Source organism: Mustela erminea, chromosome 10 (genome assembly GCF_009829155.1).
Source record: "Mustela erminea isolate mMusErm1 chromosome 10, mMusErm1.Pri, whole genome shotgun sequence".
NCBI classification, from domain to species: Eukaryota; Metazoa; Chordata; class Mammalia; order Carnivora; family Mustelidae; genus Mustela; species Mustela erminea.
The window spans coordinates 96,404,034-96,430,589 of NC_045623.1; positions in this window are offsets into that span (position 1 = coordinate 96,404,034).

A 26,556-nucleotide genomic window follows, 5' to 3' on the forward strand; every position below is an offset into this window, starting at 1 on the left:
TCATCATGTGGATTAGCATTCTTTTTCAGTCATTGTACTTTATAGCTCTAGATTTTTATTTGATTTTTTAAGTTTTAATTTCTCTGTAGAGAGTTCCTCTTTGTTCATTTCCTCCTAGTATATTTTCCCTTCATTCTTTGAATAGATATTCTTTTAATTCTTTGAACATATTTATAATAGCTTTTTTGGAGTTTTTTCCATCTATATTTAACACTTAGGCTTACTCAAAGTCAGTTTCTACTCACTGCTTTTTTTTTTTTTTTTTTTTTGGCCACATATGGGTCACGCTTCCCTGTTTCTTTGTGTGTACAGTTATTTTGGTCGAAAGCTGAACACTGTAGATAATATGCTGTGGCAACTCAAGATTATTTGGTTTTCCTGAAGTTGTTAGTTTTTTGTTTTCATTAGGCAACTAACTTACCTGGACTCTGGCTGGCTTGGTCCACAGAGTGTGTGACTCTTGACCTGGGGGTTGTAGGTTTGAGCCCCACATTGGGTGTAGAGATGACTTGAAAATAAAATCTTTAAAAACAAAACCAAAAACTTACGTGCACTCAAGCTGCAAACTGTTTTGCAGCGCGAAGCCGCTAATACTTCTGCTAAAATAAAAAATTTTTATTTTTTTCTATTTTCAGTTGGCTCCATAGGGGTCTCTCCTGTGTCTGAATAGTTCAAGGTCAACCAATGACTGGGCAAAAGTTATGGTCAGCCATCTCAAGCTAATGAGGATTTAAACCCTGTGCTATCTGAGCTCTGGGTGGGTTGAGGAGCTCGTTCAAAGGTTCGAGTTTCAGGTCTGCTAAGAAGAGGGAGAAAGTATTCAAGGGATCCTAGGCTTTCAATTTTCTCTGACTTCTTTGTGCTCCCCATATTTGTGCTTAGCTTAGCGTTCAGCGTAAGATGTGTGAGGAGTTTGTTGTTCTCGCCTTTCTATGGTTCTCAGGGTTCTCCAGAAAAATAGAACAATAAGATATATAGATACAGATAAATAAGAGAAGATTTATTATGGGAGTTGGCTCAACAAATTATGGAGGCTGAGAAGTCCCACAGTCTGCCATCTGTGACTTGGAGAACAAGGAAAGCCAGGGATGCAATTTGGTCCAAATCTGGAGTCCTAAAAACCAGGGGATTGAGGGTTTAATCTAAGCCTGAAGGCCTGAGAATCTGAGGGCTGATGGTGCACGTTCTGGTTTGAGTCTGAAGAAGACTCAGAAGACTTCTTGAAGGCTCAAAACCAGGAGTGCTGAGGTCTGAGGGTGGGAGACGATGGATGTCCCAGTTTAGGCAAAAAGAGCAAATTCATCCTTCCTCTGCCTCTTTGTTCTGTTCAGGCTCTCGGTGGTTTGGGGGATGCGAGGGCAACAACCTTCTTCACTCAGTCTACCTACCCAAACGCTAATCTCTTCTGGAAACACCCTCACAGACGCACCCAGAAGTAATGTTTCACTAGTTATCTGGAAATCCCTTAGCCCAGTCAAGTTGGCACAGAAATTAGCCATCACATTGGGCTCTTTCGCTTTCAAAATCTCCCTGAAAATCTTTGCTTTTCAAAGTTTCCATGGGCAGCCCTCCAACCACGTCCGCTACCTGGACATCAGTGAAGTGATGGGTTGTTGTTGCCCTTGCTGGGAGAAACCGAACACCGCCCGACACAAAGGTCACAAATTCACTCCTCCTAACCTCAGCAGCACTTTTTCCTGAGTAAACACTAGCCAAGTTGTTACCTGCCTTGGGTCATTTCCAGTGCTTTGTTAGCAAAATAATTTTGTCATGTTTTATACTTGTTTTCTATGGAGGAGAATCTCACGCTGATACTAGAAATCTTGCTCATTGCATTTTTTCAGGATTTTATTTTGTTATACAACTAAAGCAAGTTCATCATAAATAATTTAAAAATAAGATAATATCTCGATCACTCATAATCTACTAACAAGAGATAATTGCTGTTAACATTATAGATACATCCTTTTATATATAATTAAGGATATACATTAAATAATTAAAAATGGGATAATTTGATGTATACTTTCTTATTGTGTTAAAACACCCATGACATAAAATTCACCGTTTTAACCATTTTAAGTATACAGCTCTGTGGCATGAAGTGCATTCACATCATTGTGCAATCACCACTGTTGTCCATTTCCAGAACATTTCCATCTTCCCAACTGGAACTGTGTACCCATTAGACACTTTCCTCTCTCTCAGCCTCTGGCAATCCCCATCCTCCTTTCTGACTCTATGAATCTGACTACACTCGGTACCTCATGTAAGTGGAATTATGCAATTATTTGTCTTTTTGTGACCGGCATATTTCACTGAGCATAATATCCTCAAGTTTCATTCGTATTGTACCATGTGGGGAACTTCACAATTAGGTCTGAATTATATTCCATTGTATGCATATACTATATTTTGCATACCCATACTGGGTCATTTCTCATTGGGGTTATTTCCACCTTCCTGCTCTTGGGAATAATGCTGCTATGAACATAGGCATGCATAGATCTGTTCCAATTCTTTTGGGTACATGCCCCAATGCAGAATTTCTGGATCACAGGGTAATTCCATTTAATTTTTTTAAGGAAAAGCTTCAGTATTTCGCACAGCAGCTGCACCAGCAATGCACAAAGGGGTCCAATCTCAGCAATCCTCACCAACACCTGTAACAAAACACCTGTTTTGTTTTTTGATGATAGCAATGTTAGTAGGTATGCAGTGATATCTAATATGGTTTTGATTTCATTTCCCTGTTCATTAGCAATGTGGAGGATTTTCATGTGCTTGTTAGCCATTTGTAATATCTTCTTTGGAGAAATGTCTGCTCATTTTGCCCATTTTAAAATTAGGTTATTTGTTTTTATGTTGTTGAGTTATAAGAGTTCTTTATATATTCTGGGTATGAATCCCTTATTAAATACATAATTTTAAAATATTTTCTCCCTTTGTATGTATTGTGTTTTCAATGTGTCGATGGTGTCTTTTGATGCACAAGTTTTAAATTTTGCCAAAGTGCAAATAATCTATTCTTTATTTTGTTGCTTTTGCTTTTGGTGTCACATCCAAGAAATCAGTCCTGAATCCAATGTTGTGAAGACTTTCCCCTATGTTTTCTTCTAAAGGTGTTATCATTTTGGCTCTTCATTTAGGTCTTTGATCCATTTTTCAGTTAGTTTTTGCATGTGGTGTTAAGTAAGGGTTCAATTATATTATTATTCTTTTTTTGCATGTGAATATCTAGTTTCCCCAAAGCCATTTGCTGAGAAACCTGTACATTTCCTATTGAATAGTCTTGGCACTTTTGTTGAATATTATTTGACTGTATTAGTGAGGGTTTATTTCTGGGCTCTCTTTCTATTCCCTTGGTCTATATGTCAGTCTTTATACCAGTATCATATTATTTTGATTACCATTGCTTTTTAAAAAGATTTAAATTATTTGACAGAGAAAGACACAGTGAGAGAGAGAACACAAGCAGGGGAAGTGGGAGAGGGAGAAGCAGGCTTTCAGCCGAGTAGGGAGCCTGGTGTGGGGCTCGATCCCAGGACCCTGGGATCATGACCTGAGCTGAAGGCAGATGCTTAATGACTGAGCCGCACAGGGGCCCCTACCATTGCTTTGTGGTACATTTTGAAATGAGGATATGTGAGAATTGCAACTTTGTACTTCTTTTTGATTGTTTAGCTATTCAGGTCCCTTGAAATTTTGCATAAGAGGATTTTTCTTTTTCTTTTTTTAAATTGAGGGATAATAAACTGACACAAAACATTGTATCAGTTTTAAGCATACCACATGATCCAGTGGTTGTACATATTGCAAAATGATCACCACAGTAAGTCTAGTTAACATCTGTCACCATACATACTTAAACACTTTTTTAAATGATGAGGACTTTTAAGATCTATTCTCTTAGCAACTTTCAATGCATTTTTTAAAGACTTTTATTATTTATTTGATAGATGCAGAGAGCACAAGCAGGGGCAGCAGCAGGGAGAGGGAGATGGAGAGGGAGAGGGAGAAGCAGGCTCCCCACCAAGCAGACAGCCCAGCTTGGAACTTGATCCCAGGACCGTGGGACCATAACCTGAACTGAAGACAGATGCTTAATCAACTGAGCCACCCAGGTGCCCTTTTTTTCTAAATGCATTCTTTGTTTTGTTTTGTTTTGTTTTAAAGATTTTTCTTAGCAACTTTCAAATATGCAGTATATAGGATGGATTTTCTATTTCTGTGAAAATGTAACTGGAATTTTGATAAAGATTTCATTGACCTGTAGATGATATACACTACTTTTAAACTATCTTTTTTCACAAAATATTATGAATATATGAACAGTATATCATAAAATCTTTTTTATTATAAAGATTTATAAAATCTTTTATTTATTATAAAGATTTATAAAATCTTTTATTTATTATAAAGATTTATAAAATCTTTATTACAAATGAAATAGTAATTCATTTGTAATGGCTGCATGATATTTGTAATGACTGCATAATACTCCAATGTGTGGCTATATTATAATTTATTTTATCATACCCTATTGTTCAGCATTTTGGTTTTTTCCCATTGTTGATATTATAAAAAACGCATGATGACTAGCCTTGTACCATTATCTGTTCACATATGGCCTTTTTCTGCGGGTGGGGTGTCATCACTGAGTTTTATTTTTTTGAAATTTTTATAGACTTTATTTATTTATTTATTTATTTGAGAGAGAGAGAGCGCAAAGGGAGAGGGAAAAGCCGACTCTCTACTGGGCAGAGAGCCAGATGTGGGGCTTGATCCCAGGACCCTGAGATCAGGACCTGAGGTGAAAGCAGATGCTTAACTGACTGAGCCACCCAGGTGCTGAGTTTTTTGGTTTTTTTGTTTTGTTTTGTTTTTCCCAGGTGCTGAGTTTTTGTTTTTGCTTTTAAAGATTTTATTTATTTATTTGACAGAGAAAGACCACAAGTAGGCAGAGAGGCAGGCTGAGAGAGAGGAGGAAGCAGGCTCCCTGCAGAGCAGAGAGCCTGATGTGGGGCTCGATCCCAGGACCCTGGGACCATGACCTGAGCTAAAGGCAGAGGCTTTAAGCCACTGAGCCAGCCAGGCGCCCCACCAGGTGCTGAGTTTTAATGATAGAGAGAACATTGATATGAAAAGGAGCTTTAAAACTATTTTGTTATATCTCCTCCATTTTACAAATGGAAAACCGAAAGGTCCCACAGTGCGAGCGATTTGTGAATGGGTCGCACCGAGCTGCGGCCGCGTTTGAATCGTAGCTCCACTGCCAGGTGGATTTATTCACACGATTACCTTAACCTCCCTTCTCGGGGAAAGCGGCAGTAACAGAACTCAGTTTGTAGGGCAAATGGGGCAGCTCTGAATCCAGCACAAAACAGACATTCCGTGAATACTTCTTCCTCTCACTGGCTTGCAGGGAGCTAGAACCCAGGGTCTTTCCTAACCTAATCTTCCTTCCGCAATCAGAAGCCTGAGATGCTTTCTGGTTCCATAGTCTCGCTTGAAGGGAAGGGAAAAGCCCTTTCTCCTTTTCCTGACTACTTTAATGAAGTGATCACGATTTATATCGATCCTGTACCATATTTTATGTATTGTATTTTATTTGTATTGGCTTATATTCTGTGTGATATAAAATGATGGTTCATATTCATTATCTGCCAGGCACTGTTTGAGCACTTTTTTTTTAAAAAAAAGATCTTATTTATTTATTTGACAGAAATCACAAGCAGGCAGAGAGGCAGGCAGAGAGAGGGGTGGGGGGAAGGAGGCTCCCCACTGAGCAGAGAGCCCGACGTGGGGCTCCATCCCAGGACCCTGAGATCATGACCTGAGCCGAAGGCAGAGGCTTAACCCACTGGGCCACCCAGGCGCCCTGAGTGTTAATTCACTTAACACCTTGTAGCTGAGAAAGTGAAATCAGCTGGGCCCGGATCTGCGGCCATCTGTCCGTCTGCAATGGCGGACAGGGAGAAGGCCGGCTGCCAAGAACCAGGAAAGGATATTCTCCCGCAGCCGGACAATGTGCTGCCGCAAAACGTCGCAACGACTCATGTCTTTCAGGGTCTCGCCGAGGAACGGCTAAGATCACAGACTCCCTGGAACTTTGCTGCTTGAACTTTTGTCAGCAGGAATTTGGGGGAAGAATGGAAGGTAAGCATGAAACGCCCCCACCTTTGCCCTGAAGATCTAAGTCACTTTGACACAGAAAAGCAACCTCATTTCCAACCCGAGCGTGGGGGTTCAGACCAGGGGTTTCTGAACACGCCACCCCACCTCTGTCCTCACCTTGTCGTTTCTAAGGAGACGGGACTCTGGGTCCGCTTGCAGTCCAGACTCCGTGTTGATCTCTTTCCACATGGTCCCACTTTGCCTTGAGGGGCAAACGCTGCTTCGTTTCAATTCCACGCTTCTCCCAAGTTCTACAGTAACTGTCTCTGCTTCTGTTCGGTCCCTTGGGTGTGTGTTCTCCCTCCTTGCAACGGATTGATAAATCTGACTTTGCCAGACTACGGCTTGTTTTTGGTCTTAGCTCGATTGGGCTGGGGTGCACTTTTTAAGCCTCAACTCCGAGGCTGTGCTCGAAAAACGAAAAACACAGGCTGCGTGTCACCCCTGGACCAAGCCTTCTCAAACTTGAGCATCCCTCCGAATCCCCCAGAGAGCTCGGTTGAGCACACATCGGTGGCCCCCACCTCCCAGAGTTTCTGTTTCAGGAGGTTGGGATGGGGAACCTAGAGGCTGGAGGCTGATGCTGTGGATTCCAAGGGACCACAATTTGGAAACAGCGACCTAACTAACCTGCAACACCTTCACCCTGTGCAGTTGCTAGGACTAAGTGAGACGTGTGAAGAGCTTAGTTCAGGATTTGACCTAGAGCAAGTACACAATAAATGTGAGCTATTAACTATTATTTTTGAATGAACCACTCAGATTTTCCAGTAATCCATGCACCCATCTGTTGTTTCTTCCAATCCACTGACAAGTTCACTCTTGTGGTCCTCTAAGAGCTTAGGATTGGGGCAGCGGAGTGGAGGGGGTGGTGGATAGATATCTAATTAATTGCAACACAAGGCAGAATGAAATAAGCTCCTTGCACAAGTGTTGAAAATACAAACTCAGCATCGTATTATAAATATGTAATTTTGTATATTTTCCCCCACCAACTCTTTTTTTCCCCATGTCATGATTATAAAAACTTCTGAACCAGAAACATTAGACCATGTCTTTGCTGAATTCTCTGTAACCATTCTATTGTTGAATTCTCTGTAATCATGTTGGACGTTTAATTTCTTCCAGTTTTTACTAAGATACAGAACTCTCCTGTCAAGATCTCTGTATCTAAACTATGTTAAGGCTACAGATGACTTCTTTAGGAAAAAGACCTAAAATGGGGCAAGCGAATGGGTCCATAGGCATGAACTTTTAGGACTTTCCCGATAGCTATTGTCAAATTTCTGTCCATCTTGGAACAGGAGGGTTGCTGGAACGAGCTTCCGGATGGCAACATCTGTGCCCCTTTCAGCAGATATCTGTGATTTCTAAGCACCAGGCAAAGATGACGGAGGTTCTTGCAGTGGATTTGGTTTTGCCTTTCGCTGCTTCTTGCTGTGGCTGTGTGCGCGTGTTGGCCAGATATCCCCGGGCATCTGGCCGCCATTTTCTTCCTTGGTTAGAGGGCAGTCTCGGGCCAGTGTTTGCAGTGCTGTAAGGAACTTAGTTAGCTTCTACTCCCAGTGCCTGATGGTGCATGAATTGCTTTATGGGTTTCAGTGAAACATGAAGCTAATGGGAGTGAAATCATTTCCTGGTGACCTTTATTTAAACCAGAGCTTGGCTGAAGTTTGAATAAACTGAGGCAGGAAGTGGTTAAGTTTATGATCAGCTCTCATTCAAAATAAATCGCTCTTTAAAGGGAATAACCACCTCCGCCACCATGACCAAGGACAAACGAACTGGCCTGGCCTGTGTGTATAGAAGTGGGCATCAGACATCACCTGTTCAGTCCTGCCCTGGCTTCTAAGGACTTGTGCAAACCCCACAGGAGAAACCTCCCCAGATGTGGGCTGTGGGCATCCCACATTTGTCTCTGCACCCCTGAGGGCTGCCCTAGGCACTGGGCTCTTTGCATGCCTCATCTTACTCAATACCCACACCGATTGGCGGCCCATTTCACAGCCAAGAATACTGAGACTCAGAGCAGAGCGGGAACTTGCCCAAATGACAAAACAGGAGAACAAGGTTTGGAAGCCAGGTGACCTGAGTCCAGAGGGTCATCTCTGGACTATGTGCCCAGCCCAGAGTCTTTTCCAACTTCTGATTGCTTCTATCAGGCTTGAAGCCCTCGCCTGTGCACCTGTCCTGACTCATTGTTATCTCAGAACTCAGATGCTTGACTCGCTATTCTCTGCGTAACCCAGGCTAAGCACGGGGCTGGGCACAGTGAGGGTGCTCAGAGATGCTCGAGTTGTCTGCTTTGTTTTCCCTTCCTTCTGCCATCTCTCTGCCTCTAGAAGGAATGATACTGGGTGACCCAGCTTGTTTCAAGAAAATATACTGAGGAGGCAGAAATGTCTTCTCTCTACCTCTGTAGTTCAATGCTTTTTAGAGAGAGTTATCTACATCACCCTCCCTGTAAAACCACCACGATCTTCAAGACCGCCATAAAAGTTCTAGATAGTTCAACATTTAATATTCACGAAGTGGATCAAACAATTTCATCCCTAGCCTCCCTGTGCTACATGCCAGGCTGGGAACGCCAGGGGGAAGCGGATGGCCTTGGCTGTCTTGGCGATCCTCCCTGGGTCAAGATGACAAGCACTAAGCCCAGTGATGGGTTACCATTTGGTGGATTGTTAGTATTATTAGTAAATAAAATGGTAAGATATTTAAAGCATATAATGTGATGAATGGATATATATAGGATTCCTCCCACCCAGGTAATTAACACTTCCATCACTCACGTGTGTGTGTGCGTGTGTGTGTGTGTGTGTGTGTATTGTGAGAACATTTAAGTTCTACTCTCTTAGAGAATCTCATCTATATGATCCATTGTTATCAATTCCCTTCACCATGTGGGACAGACCTCCTTCTTCTTAGAGCTCAGAATATGTACCGTTTTACCAGCCTATTTCTATTTTCCTCACCCCCTGAGACCTGGCAACTACTTTTCTCCTCTCTGTTCTCTGAGCTTGACATTTTGTTTTTAGACTTCTCGTACAAGGGATAGCAGGCAATACCCCCTCTCCTTGTCTGTCTGGCTTCACTTAGCGTAATGCCCTCAAGCTCCCTCCGTGTGGCAAATGGTGGGCTTTCCTTCTTTCTCGTTGCACGTACATATGTACGCTGTATCTTCTTATCCACTCACCTGTTGACAGACCCTTGGGTTGTCTCCACGTCTTGATTCCTATGAACAAGGCTGTGATAAACCCAGGAGAGCTTTCTTGGAGATCCTGTTTTTATTTCCTGTGGGTAAACACCCGGGAGTGGAGCTGCTGGACTGGAGGGTAGTTCTATCTCTACCATTGTGAAACACCTCCCTCTGTCTTCCATAATGGCTGCACTGACATGCATCTCCACCAACGCAGGGCAAGGGGTTTTCTTTCTGCACATTCTGGCTGATGCTTGTCATCGCTTGTCTTTTTGATAGCGGCCATCCGACAGGTGTGAGGTGGCAGCTCAGGGTGGTTCTGATTTGCATTTCCCTGATGAGAAGTGAGGCCGAGCACCTTTTCATGGACCTGCTGGCCATCTGTATGTCTTCTTTGGGAAAACGGCAAACCAGTTCCTCTGCCCATTTTTTTCATTGGATTGTTTGGGGATTTTCTTTTTTTTAAAGGGAGATTTAAAAAAAAAAGATTTTATTTATTTATTTGACAGACAGAGATCACAGGTAGGCAGAGAGGCAGGCAGAGAGAGAGTGGGAAGCAGGCTCCCCGCTGAGCAGAGAGCCTGATGCGGGGCTCCATCCCAGGACCCTGGGATCATGACCTGAGCCGAAGACACTTTAACCCACTGAGCCACCCAGGCGCCCCTGTTTGGGGATTTTTGGCTATTCAGTATGTGAGTTCTTTGTACATTTTAGATACTGACCTCTCGTCAGGCGTATGACTCACACGTAGTGCCTCTTGCTCCGTGGCTTTGCCTGTCATTTGGCTGGTGGTTGCCTTTGCTCTGGACAACCCTTTTAATTTGATATTGTCCCACCTGTTTATTCTTGTTTCTGCTGCCTTTGCTTTTTGGCGTCAAATTAAAAAAAAATAATTCCCGGGATACCTGGGTGGCTCAGTCTGCCTTCGGCTCAGGTCATGATCCCAGGGTCCTGGGATTGAGCCCTGCATTGGCTTCCCTGCTCGGCGGGAAGCCTGCTTCTCCCTCTCCCTCTCCCCCTGATTGTGTTCCCTCTCTCTCTCTCTGTGTCTCTCTCTGTCAAATAAAAAAAATAAAATAAAATAAAAATCATTGCCAAGACCAATGTCAAGGAGTTTACCCCCTTTTGTTTCCTCCAAGCAGCATATTCTTTATAAGACAAGTATTGCCAGGAGGTGACTTTTCTTCTGCTCTCAGGATGAAATCAGGGGAACCATCGCCAGTGCGTGGTCTACTTTGGGCAACCACCCAAGGATCCCTCCGCCCCTCCTTAGCCACCACCCAGTGGCCCCCCTGTAGGCTGTGTCCCGCAGAAGGCAGGTGCCGAATTCAGCTGGGCTCCTACTGGAAATCTGCTGTTCTACACACTGGGCGGAGGTTCTCTATCACGAAATCAAATCATGATAGTGTTCTTTAGAACCACAGAAAAATTAAAGTAAGGGAAAGAGTATTTTCAGCTACAAGGTTCTCCCTACCTATTGTCTTTCGTCCACACCAATCAATTCAAGACGGCATCAGGTTTCGCCCCAAATTAGTTTGATCTGTTGGTATTTCATAGTGTTCTCTGCAAGGCCACTTGAAGACGGGGGGGGGGGGGGGGGGGGGGGGGGGGGGGGGGGGGGGGGAGATGCTGGCTTGGACCGTCAGAGCTAGAATCTGCCCTCGGGGGCTGCAGGCTCTGTCCTGATTCCCGCCTTCCCCTGCCCAGTGCTGTGTTGTCTGAGTGTGGCCCCCCCCCCCCCCCTGCCCCGTGCTCAAGGCACGCTGCCCTTCTCCTACGGAACAGGCCAGGGTTCTGCTTCTCTGCAAGGGGCTCGCTCACAGCTTCTCACTGCCGGGCGTATCTCCCATCTTCCACTCCGTTGTTGCTGCTTTGGGAGGTCTTCCCCGTCCTGCTCCTGCCCACCCCAGGCTGGGTCCAGCCCCCATCACGGGCTCTTAGAGCGCCATAGAGCTTGACGCTAATCATGGCTGCATTTTAATATTCGTTTATGGAATTGTGTGATTCCTCTGTGTGTGTGTGCATGTGTGTGTGATTCCTTACCGCAATCTCAGTTGTGCCCAGCACAGTGCCTGACACATAGAAAGCCCTTGATGTGTATCTGTTGGTTGAAGGATTGTGTAATGCTGGCTATTTTTTTTTTTTTTTTTAGAATCCTGGTCGTAGTAACATATTTCACAAACGGAGAAACCGAGGTCCAGAGATGGGACTTGCATTGGCCGTCGACCTGCAGCTGGAAGGGGGCGGAGCTGGGGTTTGAACCTGGACCTCTGACTCAGCCAGGCGCCCTTTGTCCTCTTGCAGGCTGCCAGCTTCCCCCGAGGTCTGGCGGGTCAAACAGAAATAAAAAGTTCAGAGGAAATTTACCGCAAGGCAGTGTTTACCAGCGGTGAGTTCCCCCCAGGGCGGTGAGAGACTTTGCAGAATAGAACCGAGAAGAAAATACCTTTGCCATGAATGAGCTGGACTGCTGGGCCCTGGCTGACTCACAAGAAGTTTTCACTTTATAAGGACTTTCTTGGGGTCCCCTGGGCGTGCCTTTGGCCCTGCGTCCAGGTCTGGGAGAGGGTAGGTGGGGTGAGAGCAGGTTGCGCGGCTCACGGCCCGCAGGCCCGGCTCGGCCAGCTGTGTATCCAGGGGCCCGTCCCTCCCTCCTCTGTCTGGAACCCGTCTCTCCGGCCTGGTGTGTAAACGCGCTCGCGTGAACAGCACCCACTCAGTGGGTCCGACTGCCAGCTGCTCCTCGGGCGTCTGGACCCCGCAGAACCCTGCCCGGGGGCCCGGGAGTCCTGAGGGCTCAACCGTGCTCCGTTCACCACTGGCCCATCTATCAGTTTGTCCTTCTTTTGGGCCACTCCTCTCCCCTTCTGTGTCTTTTGTCCTTGAAGTCACTGAAGGGGCATGGCCAGTGCTGTCTGCAGGAATGTGGAAATTCACGCCAAAAGCTGTTTCTCAAAGTTCCCCCAACCCTGCACCCGTGGAGCTGTGTTCTTGGCGGAAGGAGAGTAGGGTTGTTCTTACTGTTCTCTTGATGCTGTGGTCCCCGCGAGCAGCACTTCCTGCCCCTGCCTGGCCGCCTCCCCCCAGGGCACCCACACTGACCCCGTCTTCCCTCCTCTTCTTGCAAACAACCTCTCCCGCCTGAGAGCTGCTCTGGGAAAATCCACGCTTGTGCCCCGGGCCGACCTCCAGGCAGCCCCTGGCTGTGTTCTCAGCCAGGCAGAGAGAACTGTGGAGACCCCCAGCCACTCCCATGCAGCCCTCATACTCCTCACAGCCTGGGAGTTTGGGTCCTCAGCGTCCCCCATTTCAGAGATGGAGAGACTGAGGCTCAGAGAGGTAGAGATCTGCCAGGATCTCACAGCTGGAGGGACAGAGGTGGCCCGGAAATGGTCCCTCCCTCCTGTGTCCGTGGACACCTCCATTCCCTCGGACCCCAGCCCGCCGTGGGGGTTCACATCTGGGATCAGGTGGAGCAGGACCTGCAGGAGGAAAGTTAGGAAGGCACGAAGGCCATCTCGGGATTCTTGGCACCTGCCCGCTGATAAAAATCACTGGGGGGTGATGTCACACATTGGTTACCCATTGATTGGCGTGTGTTTCTGCTTGTTCAGCTCGGTAGGAATTGGGTAATGATTAAGCCAAAGACTGAGGGTTAGGAAGGGGAAGGAAGTGTGGATTATGACCTAGGGTCACAGACTGCCCCCGGTGGGAGATTGAACAGGAGGGAACCAGAGCAGTGACTCAGCAACCCCCATGTCCAAGGCCTTGTCCCCTGCCTTCTTGTAGCTGGGCCAGGAGCCGACTGTGGCTTTGACATCAGGCAGACCGAGCTGCCGGCCATCCTGTGTCTGCCGTTTCCTAGCTTGGGGGCCTTGGGAGAGTTCGCACCTGTCCCTAAGCCTTGCATTCTCCCTTGTATGATGAGAATGTAAAGCCCCCTACTTCATAAGGGGGTCAGGAAGATAACAGGAGATGACCCAGGTAAGGGGTTTGTGTGGATGCTTCGTGAACGTAGGCTTTCACCCGCTCCTGCCCCCGCTGGGAGCGTCAGTGCTCCCTTTCATCAGCTCTGGAGAGAGACAAACCCCAGATCTGAAGCCCACCCACCTCGTTTCCTGCCTGTTCAACCCGGAGAAAGTTCCGTCCCCTCCCAGAACCCCTCAGGGAGCCCGATGTGGGGCTTGATCCCAGGACCCTGAGATCATGACCTGAGCCCAAGGCAGAGGCTTCACTTGGCTGAGCCCCCCGGGCGCCTCCGGGAGTCTGCATTTTTAGCAGGCTGTTGGTGATACCGATGCTGCTGAGATGATGGATGAAGGAAAGTGGGGTTCTGGGGGGGAGTGGGGGAGGGCAGGGCCATCTGCTTCACAGTGGGCTGTTGCCTTTGGGATATCACCTGAGTAAGACAGAGCTGAAGATTACCTGGCATTTAATGACTCTCTGTAATTGTTTGTTCAGTCGACAACCATGTCAGTGCTGGGGGCTGGGACATCGGCTCCTGTCCCCTCGGAGCACGGGCTGCCGTGGCTTCCAGGTCAGGGCTCTGGGCCAGCCTAGGGGGTCATGCCGCCGACTACGGGGGAGGGCCCTCGGGCTGGTGTCCAGGACGGGGAGGAGGCAGCTGAGGGAAGAGTTCAGGCAGGTGTGCGGTGGGGACCGAGTCACACAGGCACGCACTAGAGACAGAGTCTGCCTTCACCGTCATCCCTTTATAGCCTCCCACGGAGAGCACCCAGGCTTGGGAGGCAGGGAGAGCGGAGGTCACAGCTGTGCCATTGACACGCTGTGTCACCCACGTGCTGTGTGACCTCAGGGAGGGACGCTCCTCTCTGGGCCTCAGCTTCCCCTTCTGTGAGGTGGAGGTGACGTGTCCTATCCTGAGTGCTCTGGGCAGCGGGGAGGTACGAGGAGCAGGTGTGGCGTCCGGCTCCCAGCCCCCGGCTGGCCACCGTGGGGTCCCTCCCCTGGCATCACGGAAAGCCAGTGTCAAGCGTAGGGGTCCTGGTCTCCCGGTGGCCTTTACTGGCGCGGGAGCTCTACCCCGTGGCTCTCCACACGCCTCCCCTCCTCCCCCGGCCAGACTTCCAGGCACGAGGAGATCGGGAAGCATGCCAGGGTCCCAGGGAGACTGGCTTTGTCAGAGCCTGAGACCTTAGCCCCCTGCTCTGTCTGATAAGAAACCAGAGACCTGGCTGAGATAAGCAGTCTGTTATCATGGTAGACAGACTCCTCCTGGGACGAAGAGAGGAATAAAACAGCCTGTTTGTCTTGCGCTGGCGGGACACCCAGTCGGCTTGGCTGCCAGGACCCAGGACCCCCGCTGACCTGACTTCACAGCGGCCCTTGCCTTTTGCATCACAAGTCGCAAGGAGCTGAGGCAGGTTAGTCAAGAGCGGCAGAACAGAAGCCAGGCGGCTAGGCCCACTCTCCTCTCTGTGGAGGATGTGACCTCGGGCAAGTTGCTTTGCCCCTCTGGGTCTCAGTTTTTCCATCTACAAAAGGGAGAGTTGGACTGCACTTTCCAGCTGTAACCCTCGATGAGCCTACGGTTCAGAGGTCCCTCACCCTCCCCGCCGTTACGGAGGAAATACTGAGGACAGGAAAGATGGTCTGGCGCCAGGAAAAGAGTGAGGAGGAAGGAGCCCAGCTGTCCGCAACTTCTTAAGCACCAACCAACGTTTGGAAAAAATCACAACTTGGCATCTTGCAAATAGAGCAGCTGGTTGATGTCTGCAAAGCAGGCTGGGCGTGGCCTCCCGATGGCCTTGGTTTCCTCAGTCCTTGGTGTACCTGTTCATTCGGGTGGGTCCTTCCTTTCTCCCTCTGCTTGTTCATTCTTTCACTGAGGGGTTCACCCGGTGATCGCTGGCGGGGATTCTGACGCTGATTGGTTGGGTTCCAACCCTCGCTCTGCCAATGCCTAGTGGTGTGTCTGCCGCGAGTTGTTTGACTTCCCTGTGCCTCTCTTTCTCCACCTGTGGAATGCAGACCACGTACCTGCTTTGGGGGAGGGGGGATGGTGGTTTCCTGTCCAACACGTTAATGCATATGGAGTTCTTCAACCAGCTCCCGGCAGTTACAAGGGGCACTGTTCACGCTTGCTGCTATTGATCCTTTTTTCCTGTCATCCTTTCCTAAGTGACAAGCATGTGGCGGGCCCTGGGCTGGGCAGCGACCTGGGATTCCAATCTGAAGGGCAGTCCCCAGCCTTGAGGAGGTCACACGGGCATAAACAGGCAATTGCAGTCATGTGGTCAGTGTTGTGCAGGTAAGCTCAAGGCACCATGGGAACAAGGAGGAGGGGCACCCAGCCTGGGTGGGGGTGTGCATCCAGAAGGATTCCTGGCAGCGATGTCACTTGATGTGGGTGCGGAGACGCAGGCACCTGCGGGTCTGCCAGGAGGCGAAGGGGGTGGGGTGCCTAGAAACTCGGGTGGAGGGAACAGCTTGTGAATCGGCTTGGAGCGGGAAACGTGGATGTCCGGGGGGACACACGGGGTTTCGTCTGGCTCGCTGCGGGGTGCGGGAGGTGGCAGATGGAGCTGGAAGGGGAAGCAGAGCCTTCAGGATGCTGAATATTCCAGGACGACTAAAGAGCTAATATTTTAACAGTTAGGCCAGTATCCCTAACTTTTAGGATCATGCTTGAAATAAAGAAAAAAACCCTCCCATTAAATGGACATTTATTTATTAAAAAATCATGTACATGTGCTACCAGGAAAATACATCATGTACATTATAAGACATTGCAAATTTATTTCATATAAAATAAATTTCATAAAAATTTATTTATATATAATTTCTCACAAAGAGAAACACTAATTGGATTATTCTGCTTCCCTCCTCCCCTTGAATTGTATGATATTTTGATATTAAATCTTTATCAGACATAGGGTTTGCAACTGTTTTCTCCCATTCAGGAGACTGCCTTTACAGTTTGTTGAGGGTTTCCTTTGCTGTGCAAAGGCTTTTTAGTTTGAGGTAGTCCCACTTGTTTATTTTTGCTTTTGTTGCCTTTGCTTTTGGTGTCAAATCCCCCAAAATCATCACCCGGACCAATGTGAAGGAGTTCACTGCCTGCTTTTTCTTCCAGGAGTTTCATGGTTTCGGGTCTTACGTTCAAGTCCTTCATCCACTTTGAGTTTACCTTCGTGTGTGCTGGGAGATAGCGGTCCGGTTTCACTTTGCTGCACGTGGTTGTCCAGCTTTCCCAATAGTAAAATATTAAACACGAGATAAAGTGAATGCATATAAAGAGAAATTCTTTTTTTTTTTTTTTTTTTTTTAAAGATTTTATTTATTTATTTGACAGAGAGAAATCACAGGTAGATGGAGAGGCAGGCAGAGAGAGAGAGAGGGAGGCAGGCTCCTTGCCGAGCAGAGAGCCCGATGTGGGACTCGATCCCAGGACCCTGAGATTATGACCTGAGCCGAAGGCAGCGGCTTAACCCACTGAGCCACCCAGGCGCCCCTAAAGAGAAATTCTTATATCTTTTGTCCCTTGAACCGATGGTTCTCCTTGTGCATTTCCTGGAATGCATCCTTCCTTCCCGTGAGAACGTCAATATATAGAAGGGAGTGGATTTTTACCTTTAAAAGACATCATGACATTTATACATGCTGATATTCCTGCAGTCCTCGAAATGAAGAATAGTTGTATAGTTGGAGGCAAAAAAAAATTTGTAGGGCGATGACTATCTGGGTTGACCCAGCACTGAGTGCTTTCCCATGACACAGGGTCTTTAGTGAAAAAACAGGCAGTGTTCTGGGTGTGCCCAGTCACTCTACTCGTCTAGAGCAATCCTATTTTGTAAAGAATACAAAAGAGTGGGGGCACCTGGGTAGCTCAGTTGATTGAGTGTCTGCCTTCAGCTCAGGTCATGATCCTGGGGACTGGGGATTGAGTCCCACATTGGGCTCTCTGCTCAGCGGGGAGTCTGCTTCTCCTTCTCATTCTCCATCTGTATTTTCCCCTCCCCCTCTCTCAAATAAATAAATAAAATCTTAAAAAAAAGGAATACAGAAGAGTTTTTAGAAAAGCACTGGAAGGGTGTTCATCCAAAGTATATATATATATTTTAGATTTTTTTAAAAAAGATTTTATTTATTTACTTGACAGACAGAGATCACAAGTAGGCAGAGAAGCAGGCAGAGAGAGAGGAGGAAGCAGATTCCCCACCAAGCAGAGACCCTGATGCGGGGCTCGATCCCAGGACCCTGGGATCATGACCTAAACTGAAGGCAGAGACTTTAACCCACTGAGCTACCCAGGCGCCCCAAGTTCATCCAAAATATTAACAGTGGTTATCCCTGGGCGATGGTATTTTATTTCTGTTTATTAAATGATTTATTTTGGGTTTGATTGCCTGTATTAAATATTTTCTCAGGAGAAATATATATTATTGTGTGATTTCTAAAACATCAAAACAAGAAAGTTGAACCTCCCTTCCTGTGCAGGGCAGAGCTCAGACAGGAGCTGAATAAGGCAGAAGTCCTTGGGCAAGTTAGAGGGTGTGGGAGAACAAGGTGAGGGATGAGAAGCAACCTTGGATTTGGCAGTCGTGGTGGGGCGGGGAGAAATAATGCATTTGAGAGATCAGTGTGAGAGACAGTTTGTCCCAAGATCTCCAGGGGATGCTGGGATAGAACCAAACCCTGTGCATATTGTGTGTGTGTTTTTTTTTTTTTTTTAAAGATTTTATTTATTTATTTGTCGGAGAGAGAGCGAGCGAGAGCGAGCACAGGCAGACAGAGTGGAAGGCAGAGTCAGAGGGAGAAGCAGGCTCCCTGCGGAGCAAGGAGCCCGATGTGGGACTCGATCCCAGGACGCTGGGATCATGACCTGAGCCGAAGGCAGCTGCTTAACCAACTGAGCCACCCAGGCGTCCCGCATATTGTGTTTTTTTCCTAGACATACATACTAATGATAAAGTTTAGTCTATAAATTAGGCAGAGTAAGAGATTAGCAATAATCAATAATAAAATAGAACAATCATAAAAAGATACTGAAATGAAAGTTACAGGAATATGGTCTGTCTCCTGGAAAATATCTGATCTTGCTCTACTCACCCTTCTTGGGATAACACAAGATGACAAAGTGCCTGGGGGATGAGATGAAGTGAGTTGAGCGCTGTAGGCATGTGACATAGCTTTAGGCGACTGCCGACCTTCTGATAAAACATCAGAAGGAGGGTCACCTGCTTCTGGATCGCCATTGACCACTGAGGGCTGAAGCCTCAGAAAGCAAAACCAGGGATATCGGCAAGTTTCCCAATGGTGCTGTTAACTGAGATGGGTAATTCGGGAGAAGCGGCAATTTTGAGAAGGAGGTCTAAAGAGGAGGGGCTGGAAATCTGTGGTCGGCTTGGTTTGGGACACATGAACGTGCCTGTGGGACATGCAGGAGGAAACGCAGGAGATGAATCAATCACTGGAGCTCAGGCAACCAGCTGTCTAAAGCCCTGTTTCTCAGCTCAAGCTACCATGACCAGCGCTCTCCCTTTGAAAAATTGTCCAGACGTTCAACAACATGCTCTGCTGGCCTGGGCGTCCCTTCTGACTCATGGCCTAGTTTAAAAGGAGTTAAGTTTAAAGACACTCAGCAGTAATCCAATGCTATCACTTGTAAGCAGCAGCTGATGACTCATCTGAATAATATGGAAAGTTTCTCTTCTCTACCTTGTAGCTGAAAAAAAAAAGTTTGGGCGCCCCCTTATCATTTTTTCCCCCTCCAGAATCAGTGTGGTGATTTCAATCCTTTGAAATGTATTGAGACTTGTTTTATGGGCCAGTGTCTGGTGTATCTTGGTGTGCTCTTGATAATGGTTGCTTGGTGGTTGGGTGGCATGGTCTCTACATGTCAATTAGGGAAGTCAGTCGGCAGGGTTGTTCAAGTTTTCTATATCCTTGACTTTCTGCCTACATGTCCTCTCAAGTATGGGAGTGTTAAAACTTCCAACTCTAGGTCTGTCTATTTCTCCTTTCTGGACTGCCAGTTTTGCCTTATGTACTTTGAAGACGTGTTACTAGGGACATACATATCTGGGAGCTATATCCTCTTGACTGGTTGATCTGTTTCTCATTAATACTTCTTAATCTCTGGTCATATCCCTTGTTCTGAAGTCTATTTTGCCTGATGTTAATATATCCAGTTTTCTTACGATTAGTGTTTTCTGACTATATACTTTCTCATCTTACTTTTATCTTTCGATTGAAAGTGGATTTATTATAGGCAGCTTGTAATTGAGCCTTGCTTCTAAAATCCAGTCTGACCATCTCTGTCTTTAAATTGGATTGTTTAGACAGTTTACATTTAATGTAATTATCAATAAAGTGGAGTTTAAGTCAACTGTCTTAAAATGCTAAGCAAAATAATTCTGTCAGAGGAAGACTAATACCAAATGATTTCACACATATGTGGAATTTAAGAAACAAAAACAAACATACAAAGTGGGGGAAAGACAGAAGCAAACCAAGAAACAGACTTTTACCTATAGAGAACAAACTGATGGTTGCCAGAGGGGAGGTGGGTGGGGGAATGGGAGAGATAGGGATTAAGGAGCACACTTGTCCTGATGAGCACTGAGTAATGCCCAGAATTGTTGAATCACTATATTGTTCGCCCAAGACTGATATAATACTATATATTAACTATACTGGAATTAAAATAAAAAAATATGATAAAAAATTATGATGAAAAAGATGCTTGTCTAAATAAAATTAAATAAATTATTTTAAAAAATCTACTATCTTGCTACATACATGTTCTCCATTTGTCCCATCTCTTCTTTTAATTTTCCCTTTGCCTGGCTTCTTTTGGATTAATTATTTTTATTATTCCATTTTGTTTCCACTCTTTGTTCTATTTTTAAAAGGGTTTTTATTAATTTGAGAGAGAGAGAGAGAGAGCATGAGTGGGGGGTGGGAGGAGCAGAGGGAGAAGCAAACCCTCCCCAACTGAGTAGGGAGCCTGACACAGGGCTCAATCCTAGGACCCTGAGATCGTAACCTGAGCCGAAGCAGATGCTTAACTATCTAAGCCACCCAGGTGCTCTGTCTCTTTGTTGTATTTTTTTTTAGTGGATGCTTAGGGTTAATTAAATGACCTTACCTTATCACATCATATTTGCGTAATATTATGCCACTTCACATATTTATTAGGGTCTGATCAGAAAAATGGTACTGGGAATGATCTAGAACATGGGATTTATTATAGGAATTTGACCTTATATAAATATATGGAGCTGTCTAAACAATCTGTAAAAGGCCATTTTCTTTGTGTCTGGTGCTGGTTTACCACAGACTGAAGAGAAGGCAGTTGGGAAGGGGAGATGGATTTAATGTGGGGAAGTGTGGGTGAGGGCAGGAACAAACCAGCACCCACCTATCATCTCTCATTTCCTCTAAGGTGCCAACTTAAGTGATGTGAATGACCTATAGGACAAACTGGGGCTTTACATCCTTTACCTAAACACACCTAGTCTAGGGATCAGAGAAACTTGAGGAACAATCCAGCAGGAGATAAAGCAACTGTTGGCCCAACTCCTACCTCCCAATGACAAGGTGATCCAGGAGTTAAGAGATAGAGAGTGTGAACTCTGTCTGCTGTTCCCGTACCAACATTTTGAGGGGGGGGCGGAAAGCAAGTGGCAATTGCTTCATTCCACATTCCAGATGTTGCATAAAATGCCTTGTGACCCACACTAGCTTGGAACTATATAGGGAGAGGAATTCTGGGAAATGGTGTTCCCAAAATAGCTTAGATGAGTTGACCCAAGACAACTCCACTACAATAGATCATGTAAGAAACTTGTACCAGCAGTACATTTCCATTCCCCATTTTGTCCTTTTTGTGTTATTGTTGACATACATTTGCTTTTTCATTATAAACCCCAGCATACACTGTTAACATTTTGTTAATATCTCTCTCTCTCTTTTTTTAAGATTTTTATTTATTTATTTGACAGACAAAGGTCACAAGTAGGCAGAGAGGCAGGCAGAGAGAAAGGAGGAAGCAGGCTCCCCACCGAGCAGAAAGCCCGATGTGGGACTCGATCCCAGGACCCTGGGATCATGACCCGAGTTGAAGGCAGAAGCTTAACCCACTGAGCCACCCAGGCGCCCCACATTTTGTTAATCTCTTAAAGAAATTGACAAACGTGGAGAAAAAAGACGTTTGTATTTATTCATGTGTTTATTATTTTGTGGAGAGCCAAGTTTTCATCCAGTCGTATTTTCCTTCCACCTGAAGAATTTCTTTTACTATTTCCTATAGTGAAAGGCTGCTGGTGACATATTCTCTCAGATTTTGTTTTTCTGAAAAAGGTTTTATTTCTTCTTCATTGTTTAAAGAATATTGTGGTTGGAAACCTAGAATTTTTGGTTGAGAACTTTTTCTGTCAGTGCTTTAGAGAGGTTCCATTGTCTCTTGGCTTGCATAGTTTCTGATGAAAGTCTTTTTTTTTTTAAAAAAAAAAGATTCTCTCTCTCTCTCTCTTATCTATCTATCTGTCTGTCTGTCTATTTAGATATCTATCTATCTATCTGTCTATTTAGAGAGAGCACAAGTGTGGAGAGGGGCAGAGGGAGAGGGAGAGAGAATCTCAAACAGACTTCATGATCAGCATGGAGCCCAACATGGGGCATGCTCTCATGACACAGAGATTAAGACCTGAAATCAAGAGTTGGATGCTTAACCGACTGAGTCACCCAGTTGTGCCAGAAGTCTTTTAATTCTTACCATTATTTCTCTGTAATTAACATGTTTTTTTCTCTTTTTGATTTTAGGATGTTCTTGTTATTACTGGCTTCCAGGAATTTGATTATGATGTACCTTCCTATAGGGTTTTTATGTTTATTGTATTTGGGATTTACTAAAGTTCTTGAATCTGTGGGTTTATAGTTTTCAGCAGATTTAGAAAATGTTCAGATATCTTTTCTTCACCCAAATTTTCCATTTCTCTCCACCTCCCTCTTTAATTACTCACAATAGACTACTTGATGTCATATCACAGATCATAAGCCCTGTTCATTTTTTCTCAGTCTTTTCCCCTGTTGTGCTTTAGTTTAGATAGATAATATTCTTATATCTTCTGGGTCAATGATCTTTTCTTCTGCAGTGCCTAATCTGCTGTTAGCTTCACCTAATAAATATTTTATTTTACTTTTATTTTTATTTTTTGGTGGACAGCAAGCAAAATTTATTGAGTGATAGTAAAGTTTATTTAGTGAGAGTACAAAGCTCCTGAAGAGGAAAGGGACCTGAGATAGTTGCCTGAATTTTTTATTTTAGGTATTATATTTTCATCTTTGGAAATTCCATTTGATCCTTTTTTATGTCTTCCATTTCTCTCCTCATTATGCTTATATTTTTCTTTAAATATTTCAATGTAGTTATAATAACAGTTTTAATATCACCATATATTAATTTCATCATCTCTGTTACTTCTGGGTCCATTTCTATTGATTGATTTTTCTTCTGGCTATGGGTGCCATTTTCTTGATTCTTGGCATATCTAGTAATTTCTGACTGAATGCTGAATATTATGGATGTTATGTAGTAGAGGATTTCAATTTTGTTGTCTTCTTTTAAAGAGTGCTGGATTTTGTTATAACAGGCAACTAGTTTACTTACAAATCAGCTTGCTCTCTTTGAAACCTGTTTTTAAGCTTTTCTATAACTGGTCTGGACTAGCCCTCACACTAGGGATAGGTCAGCTTACAGCTAAGGCATGACATCTACAAAGTCTTCACTGACTGTTCTAGGTTTTCAGTGACTTTTCACCACTCTGGCTGGTCACAACTCAAATGCTTCCCCTCCTTGGTGAGCTCTGGGAATTGTTCAGCTTGCAACTTCCTAGTTTTTCTTGGCTCAGGATCATGGAGCTTCACCCTAGTACTCAGCAACAACTCCAAAAGGCCAGATGTAGCTTTCTGGAGCTCTTTTTGGGCTCTTTCTTCTTGAGCTCTTTCTGGAGCTCTTAATATTTTGTGTAGGTTCGAGTTTCCATCCAGTAATATTTTCCTTTTACCTGAAGAATTTCCTTTACTATTTCTTATAGTGAAAGTCTGCTGGTGACAAATTCTCTCAGATTTTGTTTTTCTGGAAAAGGTTTTATTTCTTCTTCATTATTTAAAGGATATTGTGGTTGAAAATCTAGAATTTTAGGTTGAGAACTTTTTCTTAAAGTTCAGGTTGAGAACATTTTCTCAAAGGAACCACACTTCCTCCTTTCTAGAACTTTGCTGCACAGCTTCTAGCTGGATGCCTGACCTCCAATCTCCACATCCTCAAATCAGCAAGATTACTGTAGCCTGCTTGGGATCCCTTTCCTGGAACCCTAGTCTGAAATATGACTCCATGCAGAAAACCAGGACAATGAAGGGGTCCCCTCATTTGTTTCTCTTCTCTTAGAGATCACATCTTTCCATGCCTGTTTTTAAACAGTTTTTTTCCTGTATCATCCTATATATTCATCCGTTTTCTAGTTGTTTGGGGTTAGTAGGTAAGTTTGGTCCTTGTTACTCTATCACAGCCAGAAGCAAAAGTCAGGAATTGATAAAAAGAAAAACTCTCTAATGGCCCTTTAAATGCTACCCATCTCTCATGAAGTTCTTAATTTCTGTCTCTCCTGTGTTTTATGCCATCACACTCTGCCTTGACCTATAATCACATACATATGTGACTCGGTGGACGACATGGGCCGTGAAGGTGAGCAGAGTCTCTCTTAGTAACTTCGCCGAGTCTAGTACATGATAAGCCCTTGGGAAGTGAGACTGAGTTTCCTTGTGTGGCAGTGAACTGAAGTGACTCTGATGAGGTAATGGGTATCCCAAGCTGAAACCCAGGAGGACCGGCTCTCACCCTTGTGTGATCAATGGTAGGCATACTCCCAGGTAAAATCATAAGGGTGCACAATTCTCCCTTATTAGGCAGGGCACCAAGCGATTGGTTAAAAGAATCCAAGCCTGTCCAGACTTGCCAAATACATCATCGTGACATTAGAGCTCACAAAGCCTCAGATCTTGGCATAATGGAAGTGTTTGACCACAGGTGCCCTGACAGTGTCACATGATCTCCCAGACTGAGGCCAGACCATTCCCCAAGGGGCAGGTCCTGGAGTGTCCAGGAACTCAGGCTGTTGCTGCTCTTGCCCACTTTCCCTGGAACTAGAGCAAGGATGGGGAGTGACATAGTCTGGGTCCTCGCCCTAGCGAGGTGACCTTAATCAGATGACTCAGTTTCCCCACCTGCAGATCAAGCCTCAGACAGGTTGGTCTCTAATGCCTTTTCCTGCTCTCAAGAGCCGGATCTTGCACCTGATGGCTTGATGGTCCTGGAAGTCCGTGATTCCCTCAGCTGCTAAGTCTAGGCTTCTGATTGATGGTATTTGGACACTGGTTTTTTGTGGCTCTGTGATTAGAACAATCTGTAGCTCTTGAATGATCCATGATGCTGTGAACCTAACCTTCCATAGTTCTGATGGCCACAGTCAGTGACAAATCTGTGACACCATTGTGTGGCTCTGTGACTTTGAAGCATTCACCTCATTGATTTCCATCAGCCCCAGTGGTGCTGGTGTGCCTGAGACTCAGACTGCTATCTGCTCAAGAACTCGTTCCTCATTCATTGCTCCCAGGGTCATTAATCCGAGTGATTCACTTGCAGGAGCCAGTGAGAAACAGAGGTGCAGTGAATGCCAGCCTGGTCGCCTTTGGCCTGAAAGGGCTTGATTGTTTGCCTGTCTGAGAGAGCTCTTGTGCTCGGCTGTTTAGTGAGGGCCCAGCTGGGCCAAGCCTGGCTGGGCTGGCATGAGGACACAGAGCAACACTGCACAGTGCCCGTGCTAGAGGAACATTCTGCTCTCCCCACCCTTCATCCTGGATGACACTGTGCACTGTGAAGGGAGATGAGCCCGGGGCCCAGTGGGCAGGGACCCATTGCTGATTCTGCTCCTGGTTCCTGGGGCCACCTCCTGCTGGGCTTGTGCCTGTTTTGCCAACCCTGGGTGGTGGCCCTGGTTTGCCTGGTTTCTGCCCTGACCTCACCTGAGAGTCTGCTGGGCCTGGTTGTGCTGTCTGACTGGGGCCTATGGACACGCCCCCTGGAATGGCTTGTTTCTTTTTCATTTTCCTGTAAGTGAGGACCCCGAGGCTTCTTCCTGACCTTTGGCCTTTGGATCTGGGACAAACCTCTGGCAATCCCATGATTCTTTCCCTGACCCTACTTACAATCAGATCCTGATCCCCAGGGACAGGCCAGAGGAGAAGGACCCCTCCCCCTGTCACCTGTTCCTCTGTGACGACTCACATCCCCTCCCTGAGCTGTGGGCTCATCAATCTGTAAAATTGGAGCATGAACCTCTCTCCCGATGACTGTGGGGAGAAATCCATGAGAACCCATGGGCAAGTGTGCTCTGGGCTCGAAGGCTGGGGATTATGGTGCAGGCAACAGGGTGCGTTCTCCAGGAGCCCATGTGAGCCAAACCACAGAGGGGTCCCCTGCCCTGGGGAGAATGTCTGGTGGGCATCTGGGTCTGCCTTTCCTAGTAGAAATTGAAGACTTGCTCCTTCTGACAGAGGAGAATGTAGTCAGGAGAAATCCATTCATTCATTCATTCATTCATTAGTTCATTTGTTCATTCATTCATACATTGCCAGTCACTCTTTATGCCACTGGTTTTTGTCTTGGCAATTCTACCTTGAGAGTGATTTCATTACACTCTGGACTTGGAGTGGCGCAGGGTGGGGAGGTGCGAGTGGCCACACCAGCTCAGCCCCCCAGGGGGAAAGCATTCCAGGCAGGGGTTAAAAGTGAGCATGTTGGAGTCAGACTCCTATGGGTCTCTGCTATTACTGTCCTCACTGAGCGGTCTTGGGCACATTGCTTAGTCTCTCAGAGTTTCTGGCAGCTCAACTGTAAAAATGGGGGAAAGTAATGACGATCCCTCTTCCAGAGTTGCTGTGAGGCCTGAATGTAATCAGGTATAGTCCTCAGTGGCCAAGGATGAGCTCCATAGGTGGAGTGGAGGTTAAGGTCATAGGAATCAGGTGACCAGTTTGAATTTCAGCTCTGCCACTTGTAGGCTGAGGGGCCTTGGGCAAGACGTTTGGCCTCTCCTGCCTCAGTTTTCTCTTCTGTCAAATGGGACTCATAGGGATATTGTGAGGTTAAAATT